The sequence below is a fragment of the Leptosomus discolor genome, chromosome 4 (assembly GCF_034619465.1).
Source record: "Leptosomus discolor isolate bLepDis1 chromosome 4, bLepDis1.hap2, whole genome shotgun sequence".
Classification (NCBI taxonomy): Eukaryota; Metazoa; Chordata; class Aves; order Leptosomiformes; family Leptosomidae; genus Leptosomus; species Leptosomus discolor.
In genome coordinates, this window is record NC_141394.1 from 75147466 (window position 1) to 75164612 (window position 17147).

Genomic DNA, 17147 nt, shown 5'->3' on the forward strand with positions numbered 1-17147 from the left:
CCACCAGTGCGTGTCATCTGTGCCTGTCCATGCATATCTGTATATGATGTAATACCAGTTGAACAACTTTGACTGAATTTGGCAAAGGTTGAGAGGCCTTTTGGAGGTTGCACACAATTTACAGAAGTAGCCAACTGAACAGAAGACACCCTACATATGTTCCCTCTGAAGACAAAGCCACTTAATCAGCTTCTGCAGTCTTAGGCAACAGAGAACATAGGAAAAAAACCCAAACTTGTGAGGCTTTCACCTACCCCAACTGCAGAAAAAGGTTCAGTCAGGACTTGCATCTTACGCAGTCAGCCTCAAACACATCCAAAAGGCACCAGGTTTCATTAGAACAGATTTGTTAGCTTTATTAGCTCCAATACTATCTCTTCCCTTCTTCAGAGACATCCTAGATGTCTTATAGCTTGAAAGACAGAACTTTTAAGTGGGTGCTTTGAAGCGATGAGGAACCCCCTCTTTCTGCAGGACTGATGGATGTCTTTTGCTCCCTTGCAGAGGGTTGGTTGGGGGTCAGGAAGACATTTCCCTCCCAGTCCGGGGAGCAGGGACATGAAGGTTCATTTGTCTTTTTTCATTCCCTTCCTCTACAGCTAACGGCCTGGTTGACCTCCTGAATCATTCGGGCCATCGTAAAAGCCTCAGGCAACGGTGATCACTCTTGTTTTCTGCTTGTGAAACACAGGTTAGTCTCCTCGGAATTAAAATGCTTTAGTTTAATTGAAACCTTTGGGTTTAATACATAAGTGTCTTTGCTAAATGTGAAGGCCCGAGGTAAGCAGAGGTCACACTAGGTGTGTGCAGTTCGTAGAGTGTGGGGGGTTCAAAAGGCAGAAGCTGCCTTTGCTTCAGTGAAACGTAGGTGGTAGAGGCAGAACAGGCTACGAAGGGCTTTGAATGGAAAGACAGGGAATGTGTGGTTGATAAAACAAAAAATAAAGCCAGTGGAGAGTTAGAAAGAAAAGGCTAGTGTGGCTAAAGGACACGGCTGGACAACCACTGCAACAGCAGTTTGAGTGGGTATGAATGAAGCGAGATTGTATTAGTCGAGGGGAAAAGTGACAGAAAATTAGAAGTTCTATTTGAGTCACAATGGGCTCGATCTGTCAGTTACGTATCTGGGACAGGATTTCTGAGACAGGCTGCAATTTTAGTTTGAGCAGAGGAGGCAGGTCTGGGAGCACGAGTAGATACATGGCATTTGAATCACCTTCTGCAGGGGAAATTATCTAGAAATATCTAGAAATGTAAAAGAAAGCCCTTCAAGACTTGAATACACTTGACGATTAGTATGCACAAATCTACATGAAGAATTCATGTTTAAAATCTTGGGTATATACCACTCTGCTTGGCTGAAATGCCAATGAAAATTCATCCTTACATCCCTATTTTGACTTGATGGTTAAAATAGTTCCTTCTTTATCTAACCACAGTCAATTTCGGAATGAGGTGAAATGAAACAGAGACATTACTTGTTTGCAACCAGTTTGTTTTCCAGTAAAGTTTCGTGTTTGAAAGATCTTTGTTTCCTGGGAACTGGTAAAATATATTAAGGCCTGACACAATGCCACTGCCCACTGCACATTTCCACCACTTCTCAGTAGATTTTGAGGTAGAATAAAAGAAAATAATATCTATGCAGGCATAAACAATTCTTACACTAAGTAAGTACTTATCTAGTGTGCTTCCACAGGACAATTAATTTGTTTTTTTCTCCCTCAGATTTCTGGATAAGTAATAACAGAAAAGTACCAGAGCAGTGCTAACTACTACCTCCTTAAAATAAAACAAAACAAAACCCAACCAAATGAAACCAAAGCAAAACAAAGCTCCCACTCAAAAAATGAGAAGCAGATGAAATGGCTGTATTAAGGATGGTGAAACACGAGTGCGATATGCTGTGCAGAGCATGCTTTAAGTAATAGTGCTTATTAATCAAATGTATTTGTTAGTGAGCTGTCTTCCCCATGCCTTGCATTGGAAATCACTAGAGGAGTTTGCAAGAGCCGTATAAGCCCTGCCCTGGCAGAGAAAATGCAACCCTGAGAGTCAAGCAGCCCGCCTGGCTGCACCAGGATGCAGGTCACTGATGTGCCTTCACTGTCCCTGGCTTGTTTCAAGGAGAGACAAGTTGGGGAAAAGTTCTGGGCTGAGAAAAGGCTCACTCAGAGGTGAATAAGCCATTTGGTAAAGCAGGCAAGTGCAGGGGAGGTCTGGGAAGGAAGTGCTGTACATTGCAAAAAAGAACAAGGCACTTGGAAACGTATGGAGGAAGGACTAGAAACTTGAGCAGGCAGAAGGTGCTTTGGCTGAACTCGCAGCAATTTAGAATTCTCATGAGTGAGACTGTTCCTAGGGGACTGCAGGGAGAAGCAGAACAATGCTGCATTGGCTCGGCACTTGGAGCTTGATTTGCCCTTTTTGAAATCCTGTGGCTAATTCGTACCTTGACAAATGGCCAGATGGCTCAATTTAAGAAGAAGCAGGCAACTGTGCAGCCGCTAGAGCAGGTAATGGAGGTTGAAAGGCTGGGTGTAGGAAAATTCAGCTGTGTACAGGGGGCATGGGATGGAGTCACCCTTCCATGAAATCCAATAAAATCTGATCTGGTCATGATTAACTAAACATTTTCAAAATCCTTTTAAGAGTTCACAAAGACCGTAATGTCTCATCAACTTGTAGAGGTACACGAGAGACCCCTGACACTAATATCCCAGGATGTCAGCCCTCTACTTGCTTCAGATTTTGATGCTGAACACTGCTTTTCTTCTCAATTCCAACTTCTTTATTTAGCATTCTTATTGCTTTATCTCATTCATAAACCCTTGAACATAAGTAAGGAAAAGTATATTATACAGGAAAATCATCTGTTTGAGCAGTCTGAGCAAGGTTTACATTAAACCCACCAACTGATACATATAATTAGTGGCAGAACTTCCTCTTGTGCCCAGAAGCTGCATGCTCAGCTGTGAAACTGCTAAATAGAGAGAACGGAGAAGTGTGAAAAGCATCTTTGATGAGGCTCAGCCATGCTCAAACATCCCCTCAAAACACGCAGGACATCACAAGGCCCCTCAATACCTAAGCAGACTCTCCTGCACCTGCTCTATGCCAGACTCCAATGTCAGTCCAGTTTCCTTATTCACCCCCTTGCGTGGGGACTCCCTGGGCTGGGAGATGGAATCCGCATTGCCCCCTTGCTCCCGAGGGTGAGCGCGAAGTGACCCTGAGGGAAACAGGATTCGTGAAGGATTTTGTTGGATCTGGAATCTTTCTGACAGGTCTTCATAAATTTGTCTTTTAAAACAGAGGCCCCTTTCCCATTACACGTATTTTACGGGGAAACTGGTGAATGACTAACAGCAACGGCTACAAGAAGAGAAATGCCATGATTTGGGGTAACTTCACCTGAGACTTGCTATCAGTATCCCAACTTGCTTACTCGTCTTGCTTCTAGAACTCACTGTAAGAGGACCACAGCGTGCAGTCTCACTTTTGGCTCACTAATGCTGTGCCAAGTAAAATGTAATCAGTGTACCCAACAAAATGTCTTTCAACCAGTTTGAAATAGTGTCGGAAATGCTCGTCTGAACCTTATGAGCAGCTGTGCACGTCGCAGTGTCTGAAATATTTTAGCACTTTATTTCTTTAACTACATCAAATAGCTGCTGGGCTCCTTATCTACACACAGTATGAAAATCATAACAGAAAAAGAACCGAGCTGCATCGTCTCCTCTGTTTCCTTTCTTGATCTTAGGTGGTAATTTGCCTCGATTGGCAGCAGCCTAGCAGTAACGCACACGCAGCGTTAAGGTCTGTCTGCCGGGTTTGCGTGAGAGGCAAAGCCCGCGTGTCACTCACGCCTATCTACCATGTTCTGGCCAAGGAGAGGGAAGCACTCCCTTTCTTGAATAACTGGATCTAGGACCCAGGTGTCGAGATGGGATGGAAGAGGAACTGCCTCTCCTTTATGGAAAATACGGGTGAAGACAGGCCAAGCTGAAGATATCACCTGTATATGTCGTGAAAACTTCTATATGCTTATTCCAGTAGTTTAGGTGCATAAAATAGTCCCCAGAAGGGTATCTTAGTGCAATCGTCCCATGCATCAGTTCCCCTATGTGAAAACTTTCTCCTGAGGCTCATTCTGATTGCACCCATTTCAGCCTGCGCTTTACTGTAAAGACAGTTTTGTGTCTCTCTTTAGTTGGTTTTTTTTTCTCTTTTTTTTTTTTTAAATTTAGAAACCTGTCTACATTCATGTCTCACTGTTTTGTTGGAAACAGATGGCCCTTCCTGGAGACACACAGTTGAGTGAACAGACACCGACCACTTTAACATGTGGTACCATGTTTGTAATTAGATATTTAAAGTGCCAGACAATTACTATCGAACCTTGTCGTGAGGGAAATTTCGGTCTGTGTTTACCAAGACCTGAATTATAAACTGGATCCCTGCCAGAGCTTTACTCTTGGGTATAAAATAAAAGACGACTATGGTTGAGTACTGAATGACATTGATTAAAGCTACCACCCGCCCTGTCTCAGATCTGATCACTCACTCCTGTCTTCGACTCCAGTCCCTTATTTTTTGTTGACTGTTGTGTGTGATTTGCCCATGTGATAAGTTTTGGGATGCAATCACCTGATCACAGGAGGTAGCACCTCTGTAACATCACTAGTTTAGGGCTCAGCTTCCCACCTGGTTTTGGACTACAGACAGGCAAAAGTCACTCCACCCCAAAAGAAGAGAGTATCAGCCATTGTTGCAATGGAAAAAAAGCTGATAAAGTTGGAGAAAAGAATGGAAAGTTATAAATCAGGGGAGAAATTGCAGAGAAGCATTACAGAAGAAGAGGAAGAAGATTTAAGTTATCTAATCCATAAGATAATTTAATTACTGCGAAGTTTTTACCCTAGTTGGAAATACCCAGCCTGTGGCAGCTGAAAGCAGGAGCACTGACTGCTGGGGAAGTGCAGCTGTAGCTCCTTTCACATGCCTCCCCCATCGCTGCAGCCATGGCTGTAAGCAAAGAGTTTCAATCAAGAAACAGTTCTGTTTCAGAAACACAGAGTTCCCTCTGGTTTTACCTTTACTTGCAGCAGAAATAGTGCAGGTGGCAGGAGGAAAGTATCGTGGCTTAACTGAGAGAAACATGAATGTTTCAGAACTATGAAAACGGTTGAACTTGTAGGTGAGGGAAAACCAGTTTTACATCAAAATCTCACGCGTGAGCTGCTGAACTTCAGCGGACTATGTGGATATAATGGTTGTGAAAGATAAAATTATATTATGACTTCATTTTTTAAAAAACTAAATTGTTACATCTAGGTTTGGATAAGGGTTTAGCAATTAAATGCTTCAGGGATAACTTGTTTTCAACAGGGAATTCTGTGTACAAAACCGATTACAGGATGGAGCCAAACCCCTGCCAAAGATATGGGCAGGATCACGAAAGCAGCTGAACTACAATTTCCCATGCACTAGAATTCACAATAAGGCCAGAAGCAAAATGAGCACAACCAGAAAGTATTTTAAGAGCCAGGACTGAGCTATGGGAGAAAGCTGTGTACTTTTCTCTGTGTATCTTTAATCGCTTGCAAGATCTTTCTAAAGGGAGGTAGGTGTTGATCTTACAGAGAACTAGCATGCTAATTTAAATATTCATTGTATAATTTGGGAAAGGTATCTTGGAAAACTATTTGAAAAAAAATTCAGCCTACGGTTCATTGAAATAAAATAAACATGCAAACTTTTTCAAGAAACTGGGTACCGTAGGGTTGTACAGAGTGCAAAAGGCAAGAGGACGGCAATGAAGAACAAGCAGCAAAACCTGGTAATGCCGTTTGAAGTAAAACTGGGTTTAAGTTATTAATCTCTTAAGTTAAAATTTGAAATCCTAGAAAGTAAGCAAGCCGAAGTAAGGATTTCCCAGGAACACAATTTTGGTTTGGACTTGGCATTGCGATGTTAACTCAGGTATCTATTGCAGCATTGTCTTGCAATTCAGCAAAATCTTACAGGATAGGAAGGTAAGGTCAGCTCAAAAACTTCTGGGTCAAATGAAAGGTGAGGGAGTGAAATACAACTCCACATGCAAACACTGAAGAACAGGTTGCAGAGGGCTGAAATAACAGATGCTTGCTAAAGGGACAAGAAGAGCTTGCTAATAGCTATCATTAATAAAAAATACCTGTACCTCAGTAATGTTAGGCCTGTAGGCAACAGTAAATCAGGGTTTGGTTTCTCATGATGTTTAGCATTATGCATCCACATAAAGCAGTCTCTGCCCTGACAAGTGTACAATGTAATTGTTGTCCAAACACATCCCACTTCCTCACTACGCCTGACTCATAACTGCTTTTGAAAAACTCCCATAGGAACGTGTCTTGCAGAGTAAAAGGCAGATGTGGGGCTTTTTTCTGGCCTCCATTTTGAGAGACAAGAGAAGATGGCACGACTACGGGTCCACGCGGGACGCCTGTGGGAGATGAAGCCGTCTCCAGCAGGTCCGTCTGGAAGCTGCCAGCCGAGGGAAGCACGGAGCAGGCAAGCAGAGGGCAGTGTAACCACACCATTACACGGCGCACAGCACCACGCTGCCGAGGCAGCTGGGAAGAACCAGCTGTGCGGAAGGCAACAGACGCAGTGGGAGCTGCTTCAGGCAAGCCATGCTGACGGCTTCTTGGGGACGCCCCGGGTGCCATTCCTGCTCCTTCTGGGACTGCCACAGGTCCGGGTGCCCACGCCTCAGCCTTGTGGTGGAGAGGCTCTACCAGCGCTGCCAGGCTGGGTGCAACCAGCTGGGCCAGGCCAGGCCTTAGCAGAGGTCGCCCACAGACTGTCAAGGCCCGAACCAGCAGCACAGCCTTGACTGGCAAATTGGGGTCCCGCTCTGGGCGAGGGGTAGCCCCCACACCCTCCCCACCCAGCCAGGCCCCAGCCCCAAGCCCACCGCCCCGAGGAGAGGGAGAACGACCGCCACCACCTCTTCCCGCCCTCCTGAGGCGATGCCCCATCGCTCGCCAGTGCGCATACGCGGGCAGCGAGGCGCGCACATGCGCAGCGTGGCCGGCTGGGCTCCACCGTGCCCCGCTCGCTGCGCTACACGCTCTGCCGTGTCCTTCTTGCGGCTCCATCCGGGGACGCGATGACGTAATCCCCCCGCCGGGCGAGAAGCGCAGCCCCCCGCCCACCAGCGCCCCTCGGCACGCTCCCTGCCTAGCCAATGAGAGAAGGGCGCCGCGCCGCCGCAATGCCTCCTGGGGGCTGTAGTCCCCCGCGTCCTCCCCGCCCCACCCGACACCACAGCTGTGCGTCCCTGCCGGGAACGGGCCCGCCCCCCGCCCCTTGTGGGCCAGGCCAGCTATGCCCGTCGTCCTATAGCAGAGCGGGTCAAAGTTCGACGGGCGGGCGGCCCAGCCAATGGGAGCAGGCGGGTGCCTGAAGGGGCGGAGCCGGCTGTGTTTTGTTCAATTGCCATTGAGGAGCCCGGTCCATACGCGGAGGTGAGGCGGCCCGGGCGGGCGCAGGTACCGGTGCCCGGTGATGCGCTGAGGGGGGGCGGCGGCGGGGGTCGCGGAAGGCCGCGGGGGCAGCGCCCGAGGGCGGAGGGCGAGAGCAAGCCGGCAGGTAGCAACGGTTCAGCGTCTGACGGCGGTGCCGGGCGGAGGGCAGGCGGCCAGGCCCGCGCCCCTGCACAGAGCCCGGCCGGCTGTGGGCACCGGACAGCTCTCGGCGGGCGGGGGGGGAGGGCGTGGGAGCGCCGCCGCCCCGGGGGGAGACCCTGTGGGGTGGGGTTGTCACCCCGAAGCTGCCCTTCCCCGCGGCAGAAGCCTCCTGCTGCCGCAGAGCTGCGGGCTGTTCGCCTCTGTAATTACAGAGGTAGATAAATAGGTGTCGATAGTATATTTTTATTATCACTGGTGTTTAGGCTGGGGGCCGCCCTCGTTCATCGCAGCTGGAGGTGAAGGATCGCTGCCTTTCGCCCTGCCATGAGCTAAAGACTTCGCGCGGAGGCAAAAGGTGGCTGCCCGCAGCCCCGGCAGAAGAGGGGGAAAAAAAAAAAAAACCAAACCCCAAACCACAAAAATCAAAACCCAACGCCCCCCAAACCCACAATTTCTTAGCGTTAATAACTGCCGCTCGGGATGGGAGCGGGGCTGGCTGTGCGGCGACGCTGCGCCGGGCGAGGGCTCCGGCCTGCCTCGGCGGCGCGGGGGGTCCCCGGCCCCGGCGGGGCTCGGCGGGGCGCGGGCATTCCTTTGTGCCGCTGCCCGGCGGGACCCGCGTCCCGGCACGTACCCCGGGACTCTTGAGGCGGTTCTCCCCTGCGTGGCTCAAGGGTAGGTACGTCAGAGGAGGTGCGTGTTTTTTCCACAGTAGGTGCCTTCCACCATGATTCCTACGTGAAAACGGTGATTATTTGCTTCCTTCCCCTCCCTCAGGAGTAGGAAAGTTGATTTCTGATTTACGGCTCGTAAGTGTAACGGCCAGTTGGGTTCAAAAGTCCGAGATCGGGGAGTGAATAGGCTCTTTGTGCTATTCCGGCTTTTCTAAGGGTAGTAGTATGGCTTTGTTCTGATTATTTGGCTTATTAAATGTCTTCTTGCCTGCGCAAAGGCTGAGTAGAAATGTGTTCTTGAAATGCTGGATGCTGTTTAAGGAGGTCGCTTTAGGTCTCGTGAGACAGAGGGGCTGCCCTGGTTTGGCGTTGCGTCAGTTGTCTGAACTCCTCTGGTAGAGATCCGAAAGTTAAGGCGTTTTCTCTTTAGGTAAGTGGTATATCAGTCATACCCGCTCAGAAAACAGCCGTTGCAGAAATAGTGCTTTATAGTAGCGCTAACTTTGGGGTTGCAGGGTTGAGAGTGGCTTGGTGAGTCAGAGCAGATAAGACACTGGCTTTTAACGTGCATGCCGAGTTCTGGGCCTCGGGATGAGTTGAGCCAGCTGGTCAAATCTATTTTCTGGTTCACTGTGCTTGCATTAAAATTAGCTCCTGAGAACAGTTATTACAGCCTTTGCTGTTACATTGCCTCCCATTCATGTGCCTGACTGCTAGAAAATATTTTCGTCAAAGCCATTTTTGGCAAGTACCAGTAAGTTTGTGTATCTTGTGGCAAGCTGAAATGATTCTGGATGTGTTTTAATTGTGAATATTCTGTTTGCTTCGAGTTGGGCTTATGAAATCTGGAGTACAGTGTTTGCCGAATAGCAGAAACTTTCCTGATGAAGCATGTGACTTGATCTGGTTTTACTGGAGATGAAGTGTACATGATCGAGCCCAAAGAGCTTGTATTGTTACAATTGCTGCATTTCTGAAAATTCCTGGAAGAATTCCACTTGGAAGCAGGAGATCAGTATTTGTAGGGAGCTAAAACATATGTTTCAAGTAGTTCTACGTAAGCTGGTGGAACTCCTAATTAGAAAATGGATTTACTACTTGCTCATTTTGAATTTCTGGGAAGTACTCTTCATATTAATATCTCAGTTATTTTTAATCATCCCTATTTTTTTGTCAGTAACAAGATGCTGGTCTTCATCGTATGGAAGTATACACTGCCTGCTAGACATAAATTTAAAATACTGATCTGCAAGATCATCCCTCTGATGATTTCCTTTTGGGATGTTCCATGCTCTGGTAATCTGGCTGTCCTCTAGTGGCCTTTACCTGCCAGTGTGTAACCCATAGTTATTGTCTCTTTAACTTGAGTATTAAAGTCGAGGAAATAATTGTAAAGGGATAGTTAAACTTCCCTACTTTGTCTTGAAAAGCTCTTTTTCTGCGAGGTACTGTGATTCAGAAGACTCTGGCAGCTAAAAGAAGAAATAGTTTTTGTATTTTCAACGGTTGTGTTAAGCTTTGGAAGTTTAGTATAGGCATAAAACTATATGAAAATAGAGTAGGCAGATAAACTGAAAGTTTAACGTTACTGAGATGACTGCAATTTATTGCATGGATTGCTTTATTTTTAAAAAAACCATGAAGGATTTATTCTTTCCTATAGGAATTCCTTGAGAGTCTGGTAGCCATTACTGTAGCTCCCTTTTTTAGTTTCTTCTCCTTTTCCTTTCCCTGTTCTTTCTCCTCCTTCCTCTGTTGCCTCCCCCCAATCTACATTCCTTTGTGTTAGCAGTGATGATGGCAGTTCTAGTCACCTCCTGTGGTTTGATAGATTATTCCCTTTAGAAACATGGTGTACTTAAAACTTTCCAAACACAATTCTTTCCTTGCTCCTACACTTTTTTTGATGCTGGTTTTCAGTTTTGTTTTAAGAATTTGGCCTTTCTGGTTCTGCTTTGAGTTTTCTTAAATACTAGTAAGAAGTCTTGTTAAAACTTTAGTGGAAAATATTAGTATTTATATTTTTACATTTCTTTTTGGATTTTGATGGTCATAATCTAAACGGAAACCCTGCCTTTTGGCAACAGTGAATTTCACTCTCCCCTGCAAGTCCACAAGTTTTGTGCTTTCTTTTTAGAGAAAACTTTGCTTGCTTTAAACTTTCATTTTTATGAAATAAACTTGTTGGACTATTTTTAGTTTACTACATTATTGAGATCTGACATTCACGTAAGGATGATCTTGCAGGTAAATGTTCACAGGACCTTGTCTTTAATCTTACACAATCTACATATAAACTTAAATTTTGAAATGTATTATGGTAGAACATGTAAGAGATTTCTGTCCATTGCAGAAGTAGCTATAACATTTATTTAGATACTCTAAGTAACTGGAGGGAGGGGTGAAACTACACACAGAAACCTGTGAAGGGCTTTATAAGCACTCCTGAAGGAAGGGTTAATGAGCAGAAGTTAGCCCGGATCATTAATTCTAGGGCAGAAATTCATGGCTAGGAAAACAGCTAATTGAACTCAGTGTAGTGGCTGATACTTTCTTGGTAGGTAAATTGTTTTAATCTATTGACTGTGTATACCTGAGAGGTTGTCATTTATGTTGACAACATGTTTTTTGGTATGTCATGAAGTTTGTGTGGTTAACAGGATCTTAGCGGTGAAGTATTGCAATCCAGTGATGAAAGAGAGCCTGTATTAAAAAAAAAAAAAAAATCTGTGCTTCATTGGTTTCTCTTAACTGTAAACACTCTGCTAGGGTGATTGAGATAGTCATATTTTTAGAAAATGGCTTTCTTGTAAGGATTTTCTTTCCCACTCAAAAGCAGGCCTGTAAAAAAAAAAAAAAAGGCATGTCTTAATGTTTTAAACTCCTTTCTAGGCTGTTTTACAAATCTTGCTGTGATAACCCAACTGGATATTGCAGTACTGTTGAGTGTAGGAGAACCTGAAATCAAGGTAACTGTCAGCTCTTTAATATTGCCATTTCTAGATTTTGTGCTGTTTTGGCCTTTTTTATTTGGTCAATTTGGGAAATAATGTCATCAACAAGCTGGCAAGAAACTCCTCAGCTAACTTGTAATGTTTTGTAGTGGGCACAAATAACTTCTGAAGGCCATGTGTCTGCTGATTTTTAGGTTGAGGGGAGGAAGTAGGCAGGGTTGTTACTAAATACATTATCTGGGTTGTGGCTCTCAGTTTACTGACAGCACTGGGGTTTTTTTTAGGCAAGCAGTTGAATATCATGCTTTAGAACACATGAAATGTTTCAATTAGGAAACTTACCAAGTTATAAAACCAAAACTAATATAATTGGCTTTTTACTGCTTGAACTTGATTGTATTTTAGTGAAACACAGGTCATCGCTTGTGTTTTGCTTGTTGGGTGTTAACAGTAAGATTAAGGGTTCTGATTACCTAATGTTGGCATCATTGCTCTGAATTTGGTATGACAACATTGGTGTAAGTTCCTGTGAAAATTAAACTCTAGTAAAGCACAGGGAAGAATACTATCAATGATACATCAAATTGCAGGCCTAGAGCTTTGATCGTACAGTGCCAGCAATGGCAATTGCTCTTCAGTGTGTGTGAGTCTGTACAGATAGAGCTAAGAGTGTGAAATCAAACAATATTTTGCCTAGAGCTGTCATTAGAAGTGTCATTTGCAAAACTGACTCAGTATATTAAGACCTACATGTCATTGTGGGAAAGGCATTTGAGATGGAGAAAGCTGTTTCTGCATCTGCTGAGCTTTAAAATTGGAACCCAGCTGGTACAGGAAATAGTTGAAAAAATAACTGCAGCACCACTGTCTATACCTTTACTTTTGTGCTTTAGACTGAGATCTGTGATGCTGGAAGACAGGATCTGAATTCATTTTTGCTAAAGAATACTTGTTTCTCCTTAACTCTCACCTCATCCAACCAGCCTCTGCAGCTGGCTTGTTGTTTATTTGTTAAAGCATTCAAGTTTTCTGGGCTTATGAAAGAACACATTTATAATTTGGCAATTTCTATGCTGAAGTTAAGGTGGGTTAGCTTTAAAAATGAAGAAAAACCTTTACTGTCCTAATAAGACCTCATACAACAAGGCTGTAGCTTCTTTTCTACTGTCACCTCCCCTTGAGCCATGAACGGAAATAACAGGGACTTCTGTTGGTGTTATATTAACTTTAGGTCTCTAATTTGCATCTCAAATAACATTGTGAGCGGCATTAATGCCTTTGAGGGGTTTGGGAGGGTTTTTTAATTTGTAGGGTAAATGTGTTTTTTAATCTAATTGAGCAGTTCAAATTATTATTGCAGCATGTTTAATTTTTGCTCTCTGCAGTTTGGGTTGCTGTCAGTGGCACTAAATCATTCCTTCAGTGCTGTACACATGTGTTACGTTTCACCTTCTTAATTGTGGCTTTAGATTTTGTTGTAGTAAAGTATTCCCCATTTCGTACAGTTACTACTGGATATCGTGTGATGTTTGTCTTCTTTATGCTACCCTCCAAAATTTGTTCATAGGGAAAATTCTTGTTTTAAAGGTACTGCTTCCTTTAACTCCCCCTGCTTTCCCAATGGAGAATGCACTTTTCTGTCTTCCTTCAAGGTTTCTGTTGATTTGACCTCTTTTGGTTTGGGGGGATGAAAATTTATCATATTTAAGGAAGGGTGCAAATGACAAAAGCTGTACGTCATTTGGATCTGTCAAACCCTGTTGCTTTATCGGCTTCCACAGTCCAAAAGAAGCATGCAGAATATGAAAAAGGTTAAAGTTTGGAGCCTCAGGTGTGATGTAGATTATGAATCAACAGCGAGTTGTGGAAACATGCTTGAGGCTGGATGGGTCTGGATCCGCTGGGTTCTGTCTTGCAGCTCAGCATTTCTTAGTCAACATGTAGATGGCCACTGAGGTTGCAGATGGTTTTTGTGTCATGGCATGAACCTGCTTTGTTTTCATAACATAGGAGGCTTCTGGTCAATGGACTGTTTGAGGGTGTGATTTTTTTAAGTGATGGTCTCTATTTAGATACCTAGGGTCTATTTAGATGGCTGTATAGTTTTTTTGATGACCTGACAGTTTGAATTACAGTCCTAGTTTTTTAAAAAAAGAACCTTTTTGCTCAATTATCCCAGTCTGATACTAGTGGCAAGTAATTATTCATTGTGTCCTGTTTGGAATGGAGTGTAGTGGTGTGTAAGCATGCCTCAAGACTACTGCTGTGCTCCAGAGTGTAATTTGAGGCAGTATTTAGTAAGTGAGGAGGAGAGAGAAGTAATGAAAACAGCATTCAATAACCACTTACTCGAATTGGCTAAATAATAAAGAGTATACCTTTCTTCTAGCAGGAAAGGAGTGGGTACTTAGGACCTGATCCTTTCATTTTTTAAAAGTAACAAAAGTGAGCAACAAAGTTGAAACTTGATAAATTTGACAAGTGTGAGTAACTTGGTGCTGTTTCCTGCTGTAAGGGGCTGCTGAAGGTTAAGATACAATCGTAGAGTTGCTGGTTAGAGGAAGATGGTGCTGGCACTGGAACACGTGTGAAGCTTAGCCTGTTCAGTTCTCTAGTGCGGATGGTAGTCTGCTTGAGCTTGGCTACGGGTGTTCTTGCTTGCTTCATCATCTTCCATTAGCACTCAATCCTGACCAGACCTGTCTGGTTCAATATTTGGATAAGGAATTGCTGAACTCCTGGAGGGTAAGATGGACTGTTGCTGCTCTCTTACTTTCATGTTTCACAAATCAGAAGGATGTCATTTAAATGAAGCAGGCAAGTACCTGGGTAAATGCTTGTAGTACCGAAACTGTTACAGAGGATGAAAAAGGATAGTATTTTGTCTTTGTGTGCTTCTTAGGTGTCCTGTTTTGCTTGAGCTCTTATGAGTCAATTCTTCCCTGGTTTAGTGACTTAAGGTTTTGCAGTTTAAATGTGAACATGTAACTTATCTCGGACACAGACTTCCTCTGACTGTAGTCACTGCTGTCTGCTTCGACTCCCTGTCTGTAAAAACCTGCCTATCTTAGTTTTTATTTTGAAGTATTTAGTTTGCGTTCATCCTCAGGAATTGTCCTAACCGAGCCTAAGGCTGTAGTTCTAGTAAAAGGTTCATGCATATGTTCGTGTGATGGTGCTTTGTGACACCACATCGATGAAAGCTATTACCTCACTGTTATAGGAAGGCTAAGCACATGTCTTTCTGAAGTAATTGGCTTCTGGTTTCTGTTGGTCAGAGGAGAAAGATACAACAGGATGCTGCAATATTGCTGAAATTTGCATACTACTGTGGGGAATGATTGGGGTGAAGAAAGTATGAGGCAGGTGTGACTTTTGTTGTGTAATAAAATTAACCTGAACATGCAAATCCTGAAGTTTTAATTTGAAAAATCAGAAAAGTAATTTCTAGCTCATTGAAAGTAAACATACGCTGTAGGAGGATAAGCAAAGACATTACAGTGGCTTGAAACTGAGGTAGTCATTTAAAAAATAGGGCTAAAAGAGGTGTAGGCTGGTTGTGAGAGTCCCCTGCCCCATATCAGTATTGCACATCTAATGTGATTCATAAAAGAAGCTGGGGCAGCTCTACTTTCTCCTCAGTCCGGCAGTTTGCTGTCCTCAGCATTAAAACTTGTTTTGAATATGGAACTAGGCATCTTCCTTGCTGCGGGTCAAGCTTATTGCCTAATTCCCTGGGCATGAGGGATAGCTATCCTTTCCCCTGTAGAAAGTAATCTTTTAAAAATATTTGAACTGTTCTTTGTCATGTTCCTGTTTCCTTGTGTCTTGCCCTTCACCCTGCAGCCTTGTGATGCTTTTGGCCTAAATAAAACTAGTGTATTTGGCTCTTCCTGAGAGGTCATGTTTTTTCAGCTCTAATCATTCTTGTTCTTCTCAAGTTAGTTAGCGTTGGTCTTTGAGTGTGGTGCTTAAAGCCCAACCTTGTACTATAGCTGAGGCTTTCCTGCACTGAGGGGAGTAAAAACTGTTTCATGTGCCCTGGAGCTGATAGTCCTGTTTATGCATCCCCATATATTTGACTTTCTTGCACTTTGCTTAACACTTGTTTCAAGGTCAGCTTGTTGATCCAACCTAGCCCACAGCTTTCTTCTGAAGAATTTTCCTTCCTGTTTGCTCCATTCATCCTGCCTGTGTGTACCTTTCAGAACTGTATTGTATCCTATTTCTGCAGAACAGTTTTCCAATTTGATAGAGTTATGCAGAATTTTATTTCTGTCTTGCAGTTCTTCCTGCCTTTCTCCTACTTGTAACAGGCCTATTCTGCCAGCAGCAGATGACATTGGTGAACTGAGTGGGGTTCCTCTTTGGTGTTTTCTCCTATGCACCGCTGGTAACTGCTCTCTGGGTATGGTTATCCACCAAGTATTGCATTTACTGTACAGCCTTTGCTTACCTTCCAACAGCAGAAGTCTTTAAACATAGGTGTATGACCTCAATAGGGTCTCTCCTGTCCCTAAACCCTGTTACTCTGATGTCAGAATCAACCTGGTGAGTGCTACTCACCATCTTGTTGCCTTTTGGTGCTTACAAAATGTTCCCCCTGTCCCCGGGATTCTGCTGGAATGTGGGAGCTTGGAGACCAGTCACATGAATTTTGACCTTTTTCTGAAGACATGTGGAATGAAGGCAGGCCTAGCTTCAGAAACTGATGTCCAAACTGTTTTTTTAAGAAGTGTGGCCTGTTCCTGTCTGTACTCAAATATATCACATAACAGCCTAGATCTGGTACCTTGCAAATAATTCTAGGTGTTGTAGAGTGACTCTGTCATCTATAGTTAGGGTTATTTTAAGCACTCCGTTGACATGAAGTTTCTCTTGTATTACAAGCTGGGTGTTGAAGAATAAGCCCAACTAATTTGAGCTAACTTTTTCTTTAGAGTATTTTTCTTGGATTTGTATTTGGAAGAATTGATTGATGTCTCTATGGGTGCAACTTTTTCTTTGAAATTTTAGGTCTCATGATATCTCCACTGCCAAACTTAATTCACATAACAAATCTTGTGTTTTATAGAAATGGGTTTCTCTGAGCCCTCTCTCTGTTGGGATTGTTTGACACAGTCTGTAAATACACTTCCTTGTTGCTTCTCCTGCATCTTGTAAGCTTTCAAACTACTTTGCATCTCCACCTCCCAGTAATTTCCTTAGTCTTGCTCTAATCATTGCCCTGTTTATAGTCCTTGCATATGTAGCAGTTTATTCTCATCACCCAGATACAGAATCATAGAATGCTTTGAGCTGGAGGGGACCCCCAAAGTTCATCTAGGCCAACCCCCCTGCAGTGAGCAGGGACATCTTTAGCTACATCAGGTTGCCCAGAGCCCCATCAAGCCTGATCTTGAATATCTCCAAGGATGGGGCCTCCACCACCTCTCTGGGCAACCCGTTCCAGTGCTTTACTACCCTTATGGTAAAGAACTTCCTAATATCCAATCTAAATCTACCTCTTTCTAGTTTAAAACCATCGTCCTATTGCTACGTGGCCTTGTAAACAGTCTCTCCCCAGCTTTCCTGTAGCCCCCTTTAGGCACTGGAAGGCCGCTGTAAGGTCTCCCCAGAGCCTTCTCTTCTCCAGGCTGAACAAACCCAACTCTCTCAGCCTGTCCGCACAGGGGAGGTGCTCCAGCCCCCTCATCATTTTCATGCCCTTCCTCTGGACCTGCTCCAACAGGTCCATTGAGTGCAGTTAAAGTTTTGATGTGGTTGGCTACAAGCTGGAATAGTTAATCTTCTAATCATTCTTTCCACTGTGTGCTCTAAGGAAATGGACATCTATCCTTTGA

General features: G+C 44.2%; 1 protein-coding gene across 1 annotated transcript in view; it reads left to right on the forward strand.

Moving 5' to 3' along the window:
• Nucleotides 1–7497: 7497 nt before the first annotated feature.
• Nucleotides 7498–17147, forward strand: part of FAM53A (family with sequence similarity 53 member A) — a 73224-nt gene continuing 63574 nt past the window's right edge. The window contains exon 1 of the mRNA XM_086464209.1: nt 7498–7514. The gene's annotated coding sequence lies outside the window, so the exon portion shown is untranslated. The remainder of the gene's footprint in view (nt 7515–17147) is intronic.